This window comes from Pezoporus occidentalis, unplaced genomic scaffold (genome assembly GCF_034315485.1).
Source record: "Pezoporus occidentalis ecotype Australia unplaced genomic scaffold, CSIRO_AGI_Poc_V1 ctg21, whole genome shotgun sequence".
Taxonomy (NCBI): Eukaryota; Metazoa; Chordata; class Aves; order Psittaciformes; family Psittacidae; genus Pezoporus; species Pezoporus occidentalis.
This window is the reverse complement of record NW_026913964.1, coordinates 7,228,584-7,241,328: the sequence shown is the minus strand read 5'-3', so window position 1 is coordinate 7,241,328 and position 12,745 is coordinate 7,228,584.

Sequence of the window (12,745 nt, the reverse complement as noted above, 5' to 3'; positions counted from 1 at the left end):
GGGCAGCACGTTTCACTGTGAAAGACAATGTGGCCAACAAGCTATACTAAATTGGGTGGCAAACCTCCTGACTGTGCCATGATGATAGAAGCATCCTCAAGCAGAGAAGAGGGACTGAGCTTCCCCATTATAAGGTCCATCCTCTCATTCTTAGCCCTTCCCAATAATGTGATTTTCCTCTGTTTTAAAGAAGATTTTGGGAAAAAAAAAAAAAGGATACTGTAAAGTAAAACATTGTTGCCAGGCTTTGAAAAACATGGTCTAGTGGAAGGTGATTCCCCCTTGCCCATGGCAGGAGGGGGTGGAATTAGATGAGCTTTAAGGTCCCTTCCAACCCAAACCATTCTATGATATGGTTCTGTGATTGGTTTTGACGCAATAAATGGGAACTATCCTTCCTTTTCACTAGGAGTGTTGGTCAGAGAAATACATCAAGTGAATATATCAATATAATTAAATAAACATTATTTAATTGCTCTTTTCTCTGGAAGCAGAGGAAAAAAGTCTTTCCAGAACTGGAAAGTACCAATCTGCTTGCGTCACATTGTCCTGCAGAGATGGTATGACCTACCACAGCTGCTTCTGGAACAAATCAAGTGCACTGCAACCATGTCTATGAATAGCTTGTTAAAAAAATATTTTTGTTTTTTATTAAGTAAAGTAAGTGAATGCGTAAATAGGAAAACTAAAGCACAGACCACATAGAAAAGGCAAAGCTAAACTAGTACATGACTCAAATTTTAAATGGTCTTCTGTGACTGCTTAACACTGCATTCTAAAGGGAGTACAAAAGTGCTTCATATGTTTGATATTTAATATGAAGATCATGTCAGAAATCACAGAGAGGAGTGAGAATATGTGAGAGAACCAACTCTGCAGATAGCAATGTCAGTGCAGAAGGAGAGAGAGGAGGTGCTCAGATGCCAGAGCAGAGATTTGCCTGCAGCCTGTAGTGAAGACCATGGTGGGGCAGGCTGTCCCCCCAGCAACAGAGTTCTTGCCAAGAATTGAAAGCAGGACTGACTGGTAACAGGTTTTTCATTATATACTCTTCAGTGCCATCTGCTGTAATTAGATACATTCAAAAACCTAAGAGATAATCTAATAATCAGTCTCAAGAGCTCCATGACAGGGAAATTATCTAACTCTAGGTTTAGGTCTGTCCTATCAGAATCCCGTTAAGGTTTCAAGTGAGCATCATCACTAAAGATGAAGAACTTGGTTACAACTATGGCCACATTCTTTCAACTTTTTGCTAGACTTTCTTAAGGTGTAGCAAAATACCCTTTACATGACTTAGTACCTGTGAGAATTGCTGCTTTAGTACCACAGCACCTCCTCCAGCCAAACAGTGACAGAACTACACCTGTGAGTAAGACTTGAGAGCAGCTGACCATTTCATGTTCAGGTTGTGAACCCAGAGAAGTCAAGAAACAATATTTCCAAGGTCAGAATGGGAATTGGGTGCCCAGACTCCAAAACCCCAACACTGCAAGACAAGGACACAGGCTTTTTCTCCTCTATCACCATTAAAGTTTTATTAGATGGAGAAAAAAAAGTAGTTCCATTATGCACTTTTTTATCTTAATGTCTTTTCTGCAGTTATTGAAAATATAATAATGATGTTTTTTCTGTGTCTGAAAAGTAAATGTCCAATGTGATTGATTATATCCATTCTGTCCTCCGGGATTTAAACAGAGCTCTAGAACTCTTAAATTATGTCCTAGAGAACAATTTTCTGCTCGAGAAGCCATTTCTTCCAATAAGACTTGCAGTTTAGGTTGTTTGTCACAAAATGCATGGTATATTTTCCAGGAATATTTCCTAAACTTCGTGTACTGGACATACTTCTTTTTGCCTATGTGAATGATACATCATGATCTGGTTTTTATTAGCTTTAGGATACTCAAACTCTGATAAGGGCTTTATTACTCAGGGGGCTACAGACAGACACACAGAAATATTTCTTATACAAAAGACCTTCAGGTCTAAATAAGCAAAATAAAGGAAAAGCGTAATAAACTTTTTACCTTTCCATGCTGATAAATTCCTACCTAATAACATCTGCAATGCATTTCCGGAACATAGAGCGCTGTAGGTTTAGCAAAGTACCACCAGCAGTTTGTTGAGTTTTGCACAGCATTATTTATCTGTTATGTGGCATTTGTGGCATTCTCTATATTTAGATTGGCAAATGCCACAAATACCATGACAAATTTAACCACTGTGAGTGATAAATGTCAAGCTTTTAATAGCACCCACTGTCTCTCTGTCACCATATGACCCTATTTGGAGATTGCTCAATCACCATCTCTGTATTATTACTTACAAAAGAAATAGTCTTTTCAGCATTAAAGGGCAATATATTTGCTTTGTTTAATAAATACAGACAGAATGAGCAAAGGAACTCTGAATGCCTTTTGGCAGAAAGAAGAGCCTGCAGCATACTATTCCTGATAATTTCGTATGCTGTTTATTTACAAAAACCAAGGTCAGAAGGTGGTTTCCTATTTCTGTTTGGTGCCAGTGTAATGGGCAGAAGTCATGGTCTCAGTTGAAATGAAAGGGCAGAAACAAATTTGTCTACCTAGTTGATGACAACAACTAATGTTATGTTTGATCAGAGAGAAGAAACCTACAAAAGTCTTGCTGCAGCCATTAAATTACAGAATGTGACACCAGACCTTGCAAACTTATTCTCTACATGACTTTGAGCACTTTTTACTCTTTCAGCAGTACGTGATAGATCCACAATATGTTTGAAAATCATACATTGGTGGCACTTTGACTGTACATTGTAAGAAGCAAAAATTACTTAACATTATCACTAGAAACACTTCAGTTCTGATCTTTTCCCAAAATTCCAAAGTTCTGAGGTCTTCCCTTGAGCAGAAAGCTAAATCAGAAATTAACTTCTCTCTTAGGAACAGGCTACAAAATATCTACAGTTTTGTATTGGTCAAATATCTCTGCGATGCTTCTGACATTGTCCTTCCATCTTCAGCTATGCTGATTTTCTAAGGGATTATTCATATGCTATGTCATACAGATGTGGCCTCTGAAACTTTATATCAAGTCAGGGATACTCTTCTATTGCAAAGTTAAAGAGAAGACTGAGAGAAAAATATTTGTATGCATATATATGCACACATATGTGTAAATATATTTTTATAAATATATGTGTAGAATATATTTTTATATGTATATACACATATGTACAAATACGTATATGTTATACATCAAACACTTTGGAGAACCCAGAATCAAATGCAAGAGAAACTATCACCAGGAACAGGATAATCACTCATTTTCCTACATATAGTGAAGTTACCAGTTCAAAGTAAGTCTCTTTCAAAGTCCATTTGATTTAGCTGCCAAAATACGTGGGCAAAAGATCAAAAGCTACTGCATTACTGTGGTTTGTCTGGTTGCCATACAGAGCTAATCTACACAAGAGAGCTCCAATTCAATTGAAAATAAATCTATATTTATTTCCACACTAGTAAGACTAGTAAGGCCTAAGAGAATTTTTAAAAACTGTGCATCACATATTAAAGGTTTTGTAACATATTAAAGGTTTTGTAACATATTAAAGGTTTTGGTTTTTACAATACACTACATTACATGTTAAAAGCATATCTGGGCATTGTTTAGTATCTTGTAATGGACTGTGATACTTAGTAATCCATAATAAACATAAATACCTACTATACGTTCATTTCTGCATATAAATACATTGCTTTTGAGAAATCATTGAACTTTTGTGAGAATAAAACAACAGATTGTGTTTTTTACAATTTGCATTTCTACATACCCAAACAAGCTGTCTGCTGTGAGTTCAGTGTTCCAACTATGAACAACACAATAATAAAAATGAATTCACAACCAATGCTGAATTAGTAACTGAATTGGTTTTTGATATATATCAATAACCATTTACTCAAATTGTCTTATTAATACTTCAGATAATAAAGTCAGAAGTTTAGCTCAAGAACGGTGTTTTCTGTTTAGCCTCTAATAGAAGACTGAGGAGGAGATGATTCCCTTTATTACACAAAGATTACAACCACAGAGTGCCCATGATTTAACCTGTGAAAAAAAATTTTTCTTGTAGGTGGTGTTCCTTGACAAGGCAGGATCCCCCAGCGTAGGTGCTAAATTCAAGACATAATTCATGTTACAGAAGTATAAAGTGCTTTTTCCTTATGACTTGTTCAGTGGTTTGTCTTTAAAATCTGCTGAAATTTCTATTTCTGCAAAAGTTCTTCTCCCTTTTGACTTACCAGAAAATCAAAGCATTGCAAACATACACAAACATGCAGTCAGCTTTAAAACATTTTTAGTAACTAAACATATTTAGTAAAAGAAAACAAAAAAAAACAAGGTACATATTTTTATTGCTTAAGATTAATATTTCTTATTTTATTTGTGTTTGGGTTTTGGTTTCGGGTTTTGTTTGGGTTTTTCTTTTTTATAAAATAGAGACAGCTGTTGAAGACACAAGCCTGTGTCCTGAAAATAATTTATATAATAAAAATTAAAGAATTATCATGAAATTAACTGTCAGAACTCAGCTATAACATAAACATTAGAATATGGCTTGAATTCCCTAAACTTTTCTTTCATCCTTGATGACAGCTGCTGTAAAATCCCTGCACTTCTGGATGCTGTGGAAGCGGTCTCCACCCATACTGGCCCAACAATATATGTCTCCGAGTCCCTTTCCTCACAAGAATGAAATTAACTAGATTTTTCACCTGTGTGCATTCTCATCTCAGCAGAGTCAGCCACAGCCAGCTACAAAGAGCTGGGGGAGAGGGAGGAGTATGTGGCAGCAGTTTTTATGCTGCTAGAGATACACATTTCACTCTCTCTAGAAGAGCTGGAGCTGCACGTCTTCACCACCACCCAGGAGGTCCCCATTTTCCCTTTGAACATTGCCTTTTTGTGACAGCATATCCACCATGTAGCTCATAACTCATTTGGGACCCCTTGGAAAGAAAGCTCATGTAGTCCTCATTATCACTGACAATACTCTTTCTGGTAATCTAAAACTGAGGGGCTTAGAGACTCAGAATTGATCTTTAAGCTCTTTCTGACTGCTGTGTTACCTTGATTTTATTGGGCACCTTCCAGACTGAATATATTGCTGGCAGGTTATGAAGATCTACATCAATATAGCTTTATGCCACATCCACCTTTTCCTCTGCATATAGATATATATAGAATCATAGAATCATGGAATAGTTAGGGTTAGAAAGGACCTTAAGATCGAGTTCCAATCCCCCTGCCATAGGCAGGGACACCTCACACTAAATCGTGTCACCCAAAATACATATATATATATATATGCACACATATCGCCTGCTAAATTAATTTCATCCAACATTACTCACATAGGACAACTTAATAACAAATTATTTCCATCTTTTAATTATATATCAGCATAATATTTTTTTTCCAACCATTAACATTTCTGTATGGTGAGTTTGCAAGTTTCAGCAGTTGTAATCATCCTCAGGAGTAATTGGTAGTACATTAATTGTCCAAATTGTTTCTTTCTTGAGGTAATGAGTGAGATTTCCTACTCACTCACTTTTATAAATGATTTTTTTTCCTTTTACTTGTGTCACAGGATGCTTCAGGGTGGGACTGAGTTAAGCTCTTACTAGAAGAAAGTATCAGTCTCTGCCTTGTATTCAGTTTATCCAATAAGCAGAGAAGAGTTTTTCCTTTATTCTTTTTCTATTCCTGTGCTACAAATGTAGATTAATCTGTCACTTATATTTAGAGTCACCTAATAATTTTAAGTATAAAACTCTCTTATTCTACATTTTTAAAAAGGTTATCACTCTACAGAACTCAATTATTCAAGCTAAACATTTTTATATTGCTGCTTTACCTCAGGGTGACTTTTTTAAAGCTTTAGCTAAAATATCCTTTTTAGAGAAGATTAGTGCAAAGTAGACAACTCTATCAAATTTATGACTGTCTTACCAATTTTTTTGGAAGGAGCGTTGAAGCATTAACAAGTGACTTCTGAAACATTTCCTTATTCCCTGTCAAAAACCCCATCTTTTAAAGCAGAATCACAGGATTTTCAGATTATTAGCACATACTCCATATAGATATTACAAGCTTTCTATCCTGATCATAATCCTATCCTTCAATACTTCTTAAGTGCCAGAATGCTTCTCGACCTACAAGGAGAGTTTTCTGTAAGATCTGTGGATCAGGCAACAGTAGTAACACCGCAAAATGCTTCAGTCAGAAGCAGAAGTACTGGGCTGCCTTGTCCTGGCTACCCGAACAGATTTTGTCCCTGCTCGTCCCTGTTCTCTTAAGTATTTTTAAACACTTTTTAGACCTTACTGAATAAAGCCTCTTTCTGTAGCTTAAAATCATGCTAGACTGACTTTCACAGAATTATTTCCACTCCATTGTATGTAGAGAGCAACAAGGAGCTGCAAAGTCAAACAGGACACTTTGGTATGGCAGATAAATGTTTTGCAATGTATCCACAATGCTTCTCAAAATCTATAAATTTGGCTAAACATTGTTTCCTTCTTCCATCCAAAGAGAATCTCATCAAAAACAATGAAGGTTAGCTGTGATCCTTTAGTCTCAAAATTTATGTCAATGTCTTCATTGGCTGAAGCAGTTCAGAGCTGAAGATTGATGATCAGAGCAGGGTTTGGGTACAGCTGAGTTTTAATTTGCCTTTTTGAAGAGAGTATCTGCAATAGTTTTACTTTTTACCAGGTAAATGCTTTAAAGTTATTTTCTGCATCCTATTATATCTTCATTTGCCATACAAAATATATACTACTGTATATATTCTTGTAAAATGTAAACAGAGTAAAGTATAACAGTGGTATCTCATATGTGTTTTGAATACTAGCTTATGTGACTTAACACTCAAATTCCTTTCAAATTGATCAGTTGCATTATCCATATTTAAAAGGCCTAGTTTTGCTTCCATAAATAGTTATTAGTTATTATAATATTATAACTTAGGGCCACAAAGATGATCAGGGGTCTGAAGTGTTTCTTTTATGAGAAGCTACATGTTGGGCTAAGAAGAAATTCAGAGCAGCCCTGCGGAGAAGGACTTGGGGGTGTTGGTCGATTTAAAAATGAACATGAGCAGGCAGTGTGCACTCGCAGCCCAGAAAGGCAGCCGTATCCTGGGCTGCATCAAAAGGAGTGTGACCAGCAGGTCAAAGGAGGCGATCCTGCTCCTTTACTCTGCTCTCGTGAGACCTCACCTGGAGTATTGTGTGCAGTTCTGGTGTCCTCAACATAAAAAGGACATGGAACTGTTGGAACAAGTCCAGAGGAGGGCCACAAGGATGATCAGGGGACTGGAGCACCTCCCGTATGATGACAGGCTGAGAAAGTTGGGGCTGTTCAGCCTGGAGAAGAGAAGGCTGTATGGAGACCTCATAGCAGCCTTCCAGTATCTGAAGAGGGCCTATAGGGATGCTTGGGAGGGACTCTTCATCAGGGGTTGTAGTGACAGGACAAGGGGTAATGGATTAAAACTTAAACAGGGGAAGTTTCGATTAGATATAAGGAAGAAGTTCTTTACTGTAAGGGTGGTGAGGCACTGGAATGGGTTGCCCAGGGAGGTTGTGAATGCTCCATCTCTGGTGGTGTTCAAGGCCAGGTTGGACAAAGCCTTGACTGGCATGGTTTAGTGTGAGGTGTTGGAGGGGGCTTGGAACTAGATGATCTTAAGGTCCTTTCCAACCCTATCTATTTTGTGATTCTATGATTCTATGAGGAGAGATTGGAGGAGATGGCCAAAGGGATCTCAAAGGCCAGGAGGATGGTGCCAGACTCCTTTTGGTGGTGCCCAGTGATGGGACAAGGAGCAGCGGACATAAACTAAAACACAGGAAGTTTCACCTCAACGTGAGGAAGAATGTCTTTATGTTTGGTCAATTGCTGAGGTGAGCAGCTCGAGAGAGGACGCCTTCAACACTTGAGAGGGGGAGGAAGCTCAGGGTCCAGGAGTCTCAACTCAGGGCGGCAACAGCCACCGAGGGAGCCTCAGGTCCTCGACAGGCCCTGCCCAGGAGCCGGCAGCGCTGCTGGCGCGAGCAGGGACTAACAGGGGGCGGAGCCAGGAGGGGCGGCACCAGCCCTGACTGGGTAAAAACCTGCCCAGGGAGCGCGGGTTGAGGCAGTTTGCGGGGCCAGGCGGTTGGGAAGGTGGGCGTTCATCGAACGACTATGGTCCGGTCTGGGAGCTCTGCTCTGGCTGCCCCGGCGGTGGCCAGCGTAGGCACCCAGACAGAGCCGGTGAGAGGGGAGGCTGCACTGCAGAGCTCGAGGTGTAGAGAGTGCCTGCGCTGGTCCCGTGAGGGGAGGGTGCACAATGGGCAGGGCTGCACTCGGTGCTCCCTGGTGGAGGTGCTCCTGCAGCAGGGGCTGAGCTGCGGGATGCTGTTAATAGACTGCGAGATGTCAGGGAAGCTGAGAGGAAGCAGGAATGCTCGCTCCCGGCCCAAACTGTGCAGGGACCTCAAGCGCCCACTGTAGCTCATGGAGGGAAGAAATAGGCTGTTAACCTGGGAAGCTGGGAATTAGTAACAAACAAACAAAAAAAAACAAACAAACAAATAAACAAAATATAAAACCCACAAAAAAAAAAAAAAGGAGGAAAAGGACAATTAAAAGCAAGCGGCTTCCTCCATAATTTGCTGACCCCACCAGAACCGCTTTGCTGTCCTGCAGGGGGCTGATGGGGAAACACGCTCGCACCAGAAACAGCCGGCTGATGCCCTGGTAAAGAAGACCTCTACTGGTACTGCCGGGAAAAAGCGGCGGGTCGTAGTGGGAGGAAACTAAAAAGCACAGAGGTACCCATCTGCAGGCCTGACCCGTCTCAGGGGAGGTGTGTTGCCTACCAGGGGCACGGATCAGGGATGTTGCAGAGACACTGCCTGCTCTAGTAAGTCCCACTGACTACTACCCACTTGTAGTGATCCGTGTGGGTGCTAGTGATATAGATAGCAGTAGCCCAGAGAACATGCAGAGCCCTGGGGGAGGTGGTTAGGTGCTCTGGAGCTCAGATAGTCTTTTCATCAGTTCTCCAGGATACAGGGGAGGACCTAAAGAAAGCTAGGAGGATTGGCCAGGTTAATAAATGGTTAGTAAGGTGGTGCCATAGTCAGGGGTTTGGATATCTAGAACATAGGATGCAATTTAGTAGGCCAGGTCTACTGGGGGCTGATGGAGCTGCTTTGGTAGGAGGCTTGCCAGACTGGTCAAGGAGGCTTTAAACTAGATGTGTTGGGGGAGGGGGGCATCATTCCATCCCAACACACCCAGTCAGTTGCCAGAACCTATAATAAATGCTCGGAGCACTGTAGAGATATCCCAGCTGCTCCAGCCGATGAGCCGGCTTCATTTGGAGCTTGGCTCAGATGCCTCTATACAAACGCCCATAGCATGGGGAGCAAACAAGAGGAATTAGAGATGTGTACATGTCTAGGGGGTATGATATAACAGGCATCACAGAAACATGGTGGGATGGCTCCTATGACTGGAGTGTTGGAATGGACGGTTACAGACCCTTTAGAAAAGACAGGCCTGGCAGGCGGGGAGGAGAAGTTGCTATTTATGTTGGGGATAGGCTGGAGAGTATGGAACTCTGTCTGGGGACAGGTGAGCAGTCCACAGAGAGTTTGTGGGTTGGGTTAAAGGGAGAACAGTGATGGGAGACATTACTGTGGGGATCTGATACAGACCGCCCGATCAAGAGGAGTCTGTGCATAAAACACCCTATACACAGATAGGAACAGCCTCATGCTTGCAGGCCCTTGTTCTCATGGGGGACTTCAAACACCGTGATATCTGTTGGAGGGACAGTACATCCTGGCACAAGCAATCCAGGAGGTTCCTTGATTGTGTGGATGGCAGCTTCCTTCTGCAAGTAATAGAGGAGCTGACAAGGAGAGGTGCTGTGCTTGACCTTGTGCTCATCAACAGGGAAGGGCTGGTTGGAAATGTGACGGTCCAGGGCAGCCTTGGATGCAGCGATCATGAGATGCTTGAATTTAAGATCCTCAGGACAGTGAGAAGAGCGTGCAGCAAGCTCACTGCCCTGGACTTCAAGAGAGCAGACTTTGGCCTCTTCAGAAACCTGCTTACTAAGGTTCCAGGGGATACAGCCCTAGAGGGCAGGGGGGCCCAAGACTCTTGGTTGATATTCAAGGATCACCTGCTGCAAGCTCAGGAGTGTTGCATCCCAACCAGAAGGAAGTGCAGCAGGAGGGCCAGGAGACCTCCTTGGGTGGATAAGGAGCTCCTGAGGAAAATTCAAATGAAAAAAGAGGCTTATAAAAAGTGGAAGCAACGACAGGCAGCCTGGGAAGAGTACAGGGATATTGTCCAGGAAGCTAGGAACCAGGTTAGGAAAGCTAAGGCTCAGTTAGAATTATACTTGGCTAGGGATATTAAGGATAACAGGAAGGGATTCTACAGGTACATAGCAAATAAAAAACAGACTAGGGAGAATGTAGGCCCCCTCAGGAAGCTCTCGGGAGAAGTAGCTACACAGGATTTGGAGAAGGCTGAGGTTCTGAATGACTTCTTTGCCTCAGTCTTCACTGGCAAAGGCTCTGACCACAACACCCAAGTCTTGGAAGGCAAATGCAGGGACTGTGAGAATGAAGACCTTGCGCCCACTGTAGGGGAGGAACTGGTTCGAGACCATCTTAAAAATCTGAACGTGCACAAGTCCATGGGTCCTGATGAGATCCATCTGCGGGTCCTGAAGGAGCTGGTGAATGAAGTTACTAAGCCGCTGACCATCATATTTGAGAAATCATGGCAGTCAGGTGAAGTTCCCGATGACAGGAAAAAGGGAAATATAACCCCCATTTTCAAGAAGGGGAAAATGGATGACAGGGGGAATTACAGACCAGTCAGTCTCACCTCTGTGCCTGGCAAAATCTTGGAGCAGGTTCTCCTGGAAGGCATGCTAAGGCACATGAAAAACAACAAGGTGCTTGGTGACAGCCAGCATGGCTTCCCTAGAGGGGAAATCCTGCCTGACCAATTTGGTGGCCTTCTATGATGGGGCTACGGAACTGATAGACAGGAGTAGAGCAGTTGATGTTATCTACCTGGACTTGTGCAAAGCGTTCGACACTGTCCCACACGACATCCTTGTCTCTAAATTGGAGAGACATCAATTTGATGGATGGACCACTCGGTGGATAAAGAACTGGCTGGATGGCTGCACACAAAGAGTTGTGGTCAATGGCTCAATGTCCAGCTGGAGACCAGTAACAAGTGGTGTCCCTCAGGGATCAGTCTCGTTCAATGTCTTTGTTGGTGACATGGACAGTGGGATTGAGTGCACCCTCAGTAAGTTTGCTGAGGACACCAAGCTGTGTGGTTTGTTTGGTACCCTGGAGGGAAGGAATGCCATCCAGAGGGACCTTGACACACTTGTGAGGTGGGCTGATGCCAACCTTATGAAGTTTAACCATGCCAAATGCAAGGTCCTACGCCTGGGTCGGAGCAATCCCAGGCACAGCTACAGGTTGGGCAGAGAAGAGATTCAGAGCATCCCTGCGGAGAAGGACTTGGGGGTGTTGGTTGATGAGAAAATGAACATGAGCAGGCAGTATGCACTCGCAGCCCAGAAAGGCGACCGTATCCTGGGCTGCATCAAAAGGAGTGTGACCAGCAGGTCAAAGGAGGTGATCCTGCCCCTCTGCTCTGCTCTTGTGAGACCTCACCTGGAGTATTGTGTGCAGTTCTGGTGTCCTCAACATAAAAAGGACATGGAACTGTTGGAACAAGTCCAGAGGAGGGCCACAAGGATGATCAGGGGCTGGAACTTCTCCCATACGAAAACAGGCTGAGAAAGTTGTGGCTGTTCAACCTGGAGAAGAGAAGGCTGCGTGGAGACCTCATAGCAGCCTTCCAGTATCTGAAGGGGGCCTACAAGGATGCTTGGGAGGGACTCTTCATCAGGGGTTGTAGTGACAGGACAAGGGGTAATGGGTTAAAACTTAAACAGGGGAAGTTTAGATTAGATATAAGGAAGAAGTTCTTTACTGTAAGGGTGGTGAGGCACTGGAATGGGTTGCCCAGGGAGGTTGTGAATGCCCCATCTCTGGTGGTGTTCAAGGTCAGGTTGGACAGAGTTTTGAGTGACATGGTTTAGTGTGAGGTGTTCCTGCCCATGGCAGGGAGGTTGGAACTCGATCATCTTAAGGTCCTTTCCAACCCTAACTATTCTGATTCTATGTTGAGTTTGGCAGAGCACTGGAACAGGCTGCCCAGAGGGAGGCATGGAGATGGAGACATTCAAAACCCTCCTGGACATGTTCCTGTGTAACTTTCTCTAGGTGGCCCTGCCTTGGCAGTGGTGTTGGGCTGGATGATCTCCAAAGGTCCCTTCCAACCTTAATGGTTCTGTGATTCTGAGAATTCCCATCCCATTGAATTATTAAAGTTTTCACTGCACTGAGTGTGGACACGCATTTTGCATTAAAATAATACATCTGGAAGCTTACTATAAGAAGAGAAAAAAGGTCATTATTACTTTTTAGTCATATGCTACGTATTTGCAAGCATTTCACTATTTTCCACAACCCTTGCTGCCCATATCCATTTCCATAAATTACAGCCCCCAAAATATCTACAGAAGGAATTTTTCCACTAGTCATGCACTCAGTGGCTTCCTTCCGTTCCCTCTTCGTGCCACAGCTCATGGGTG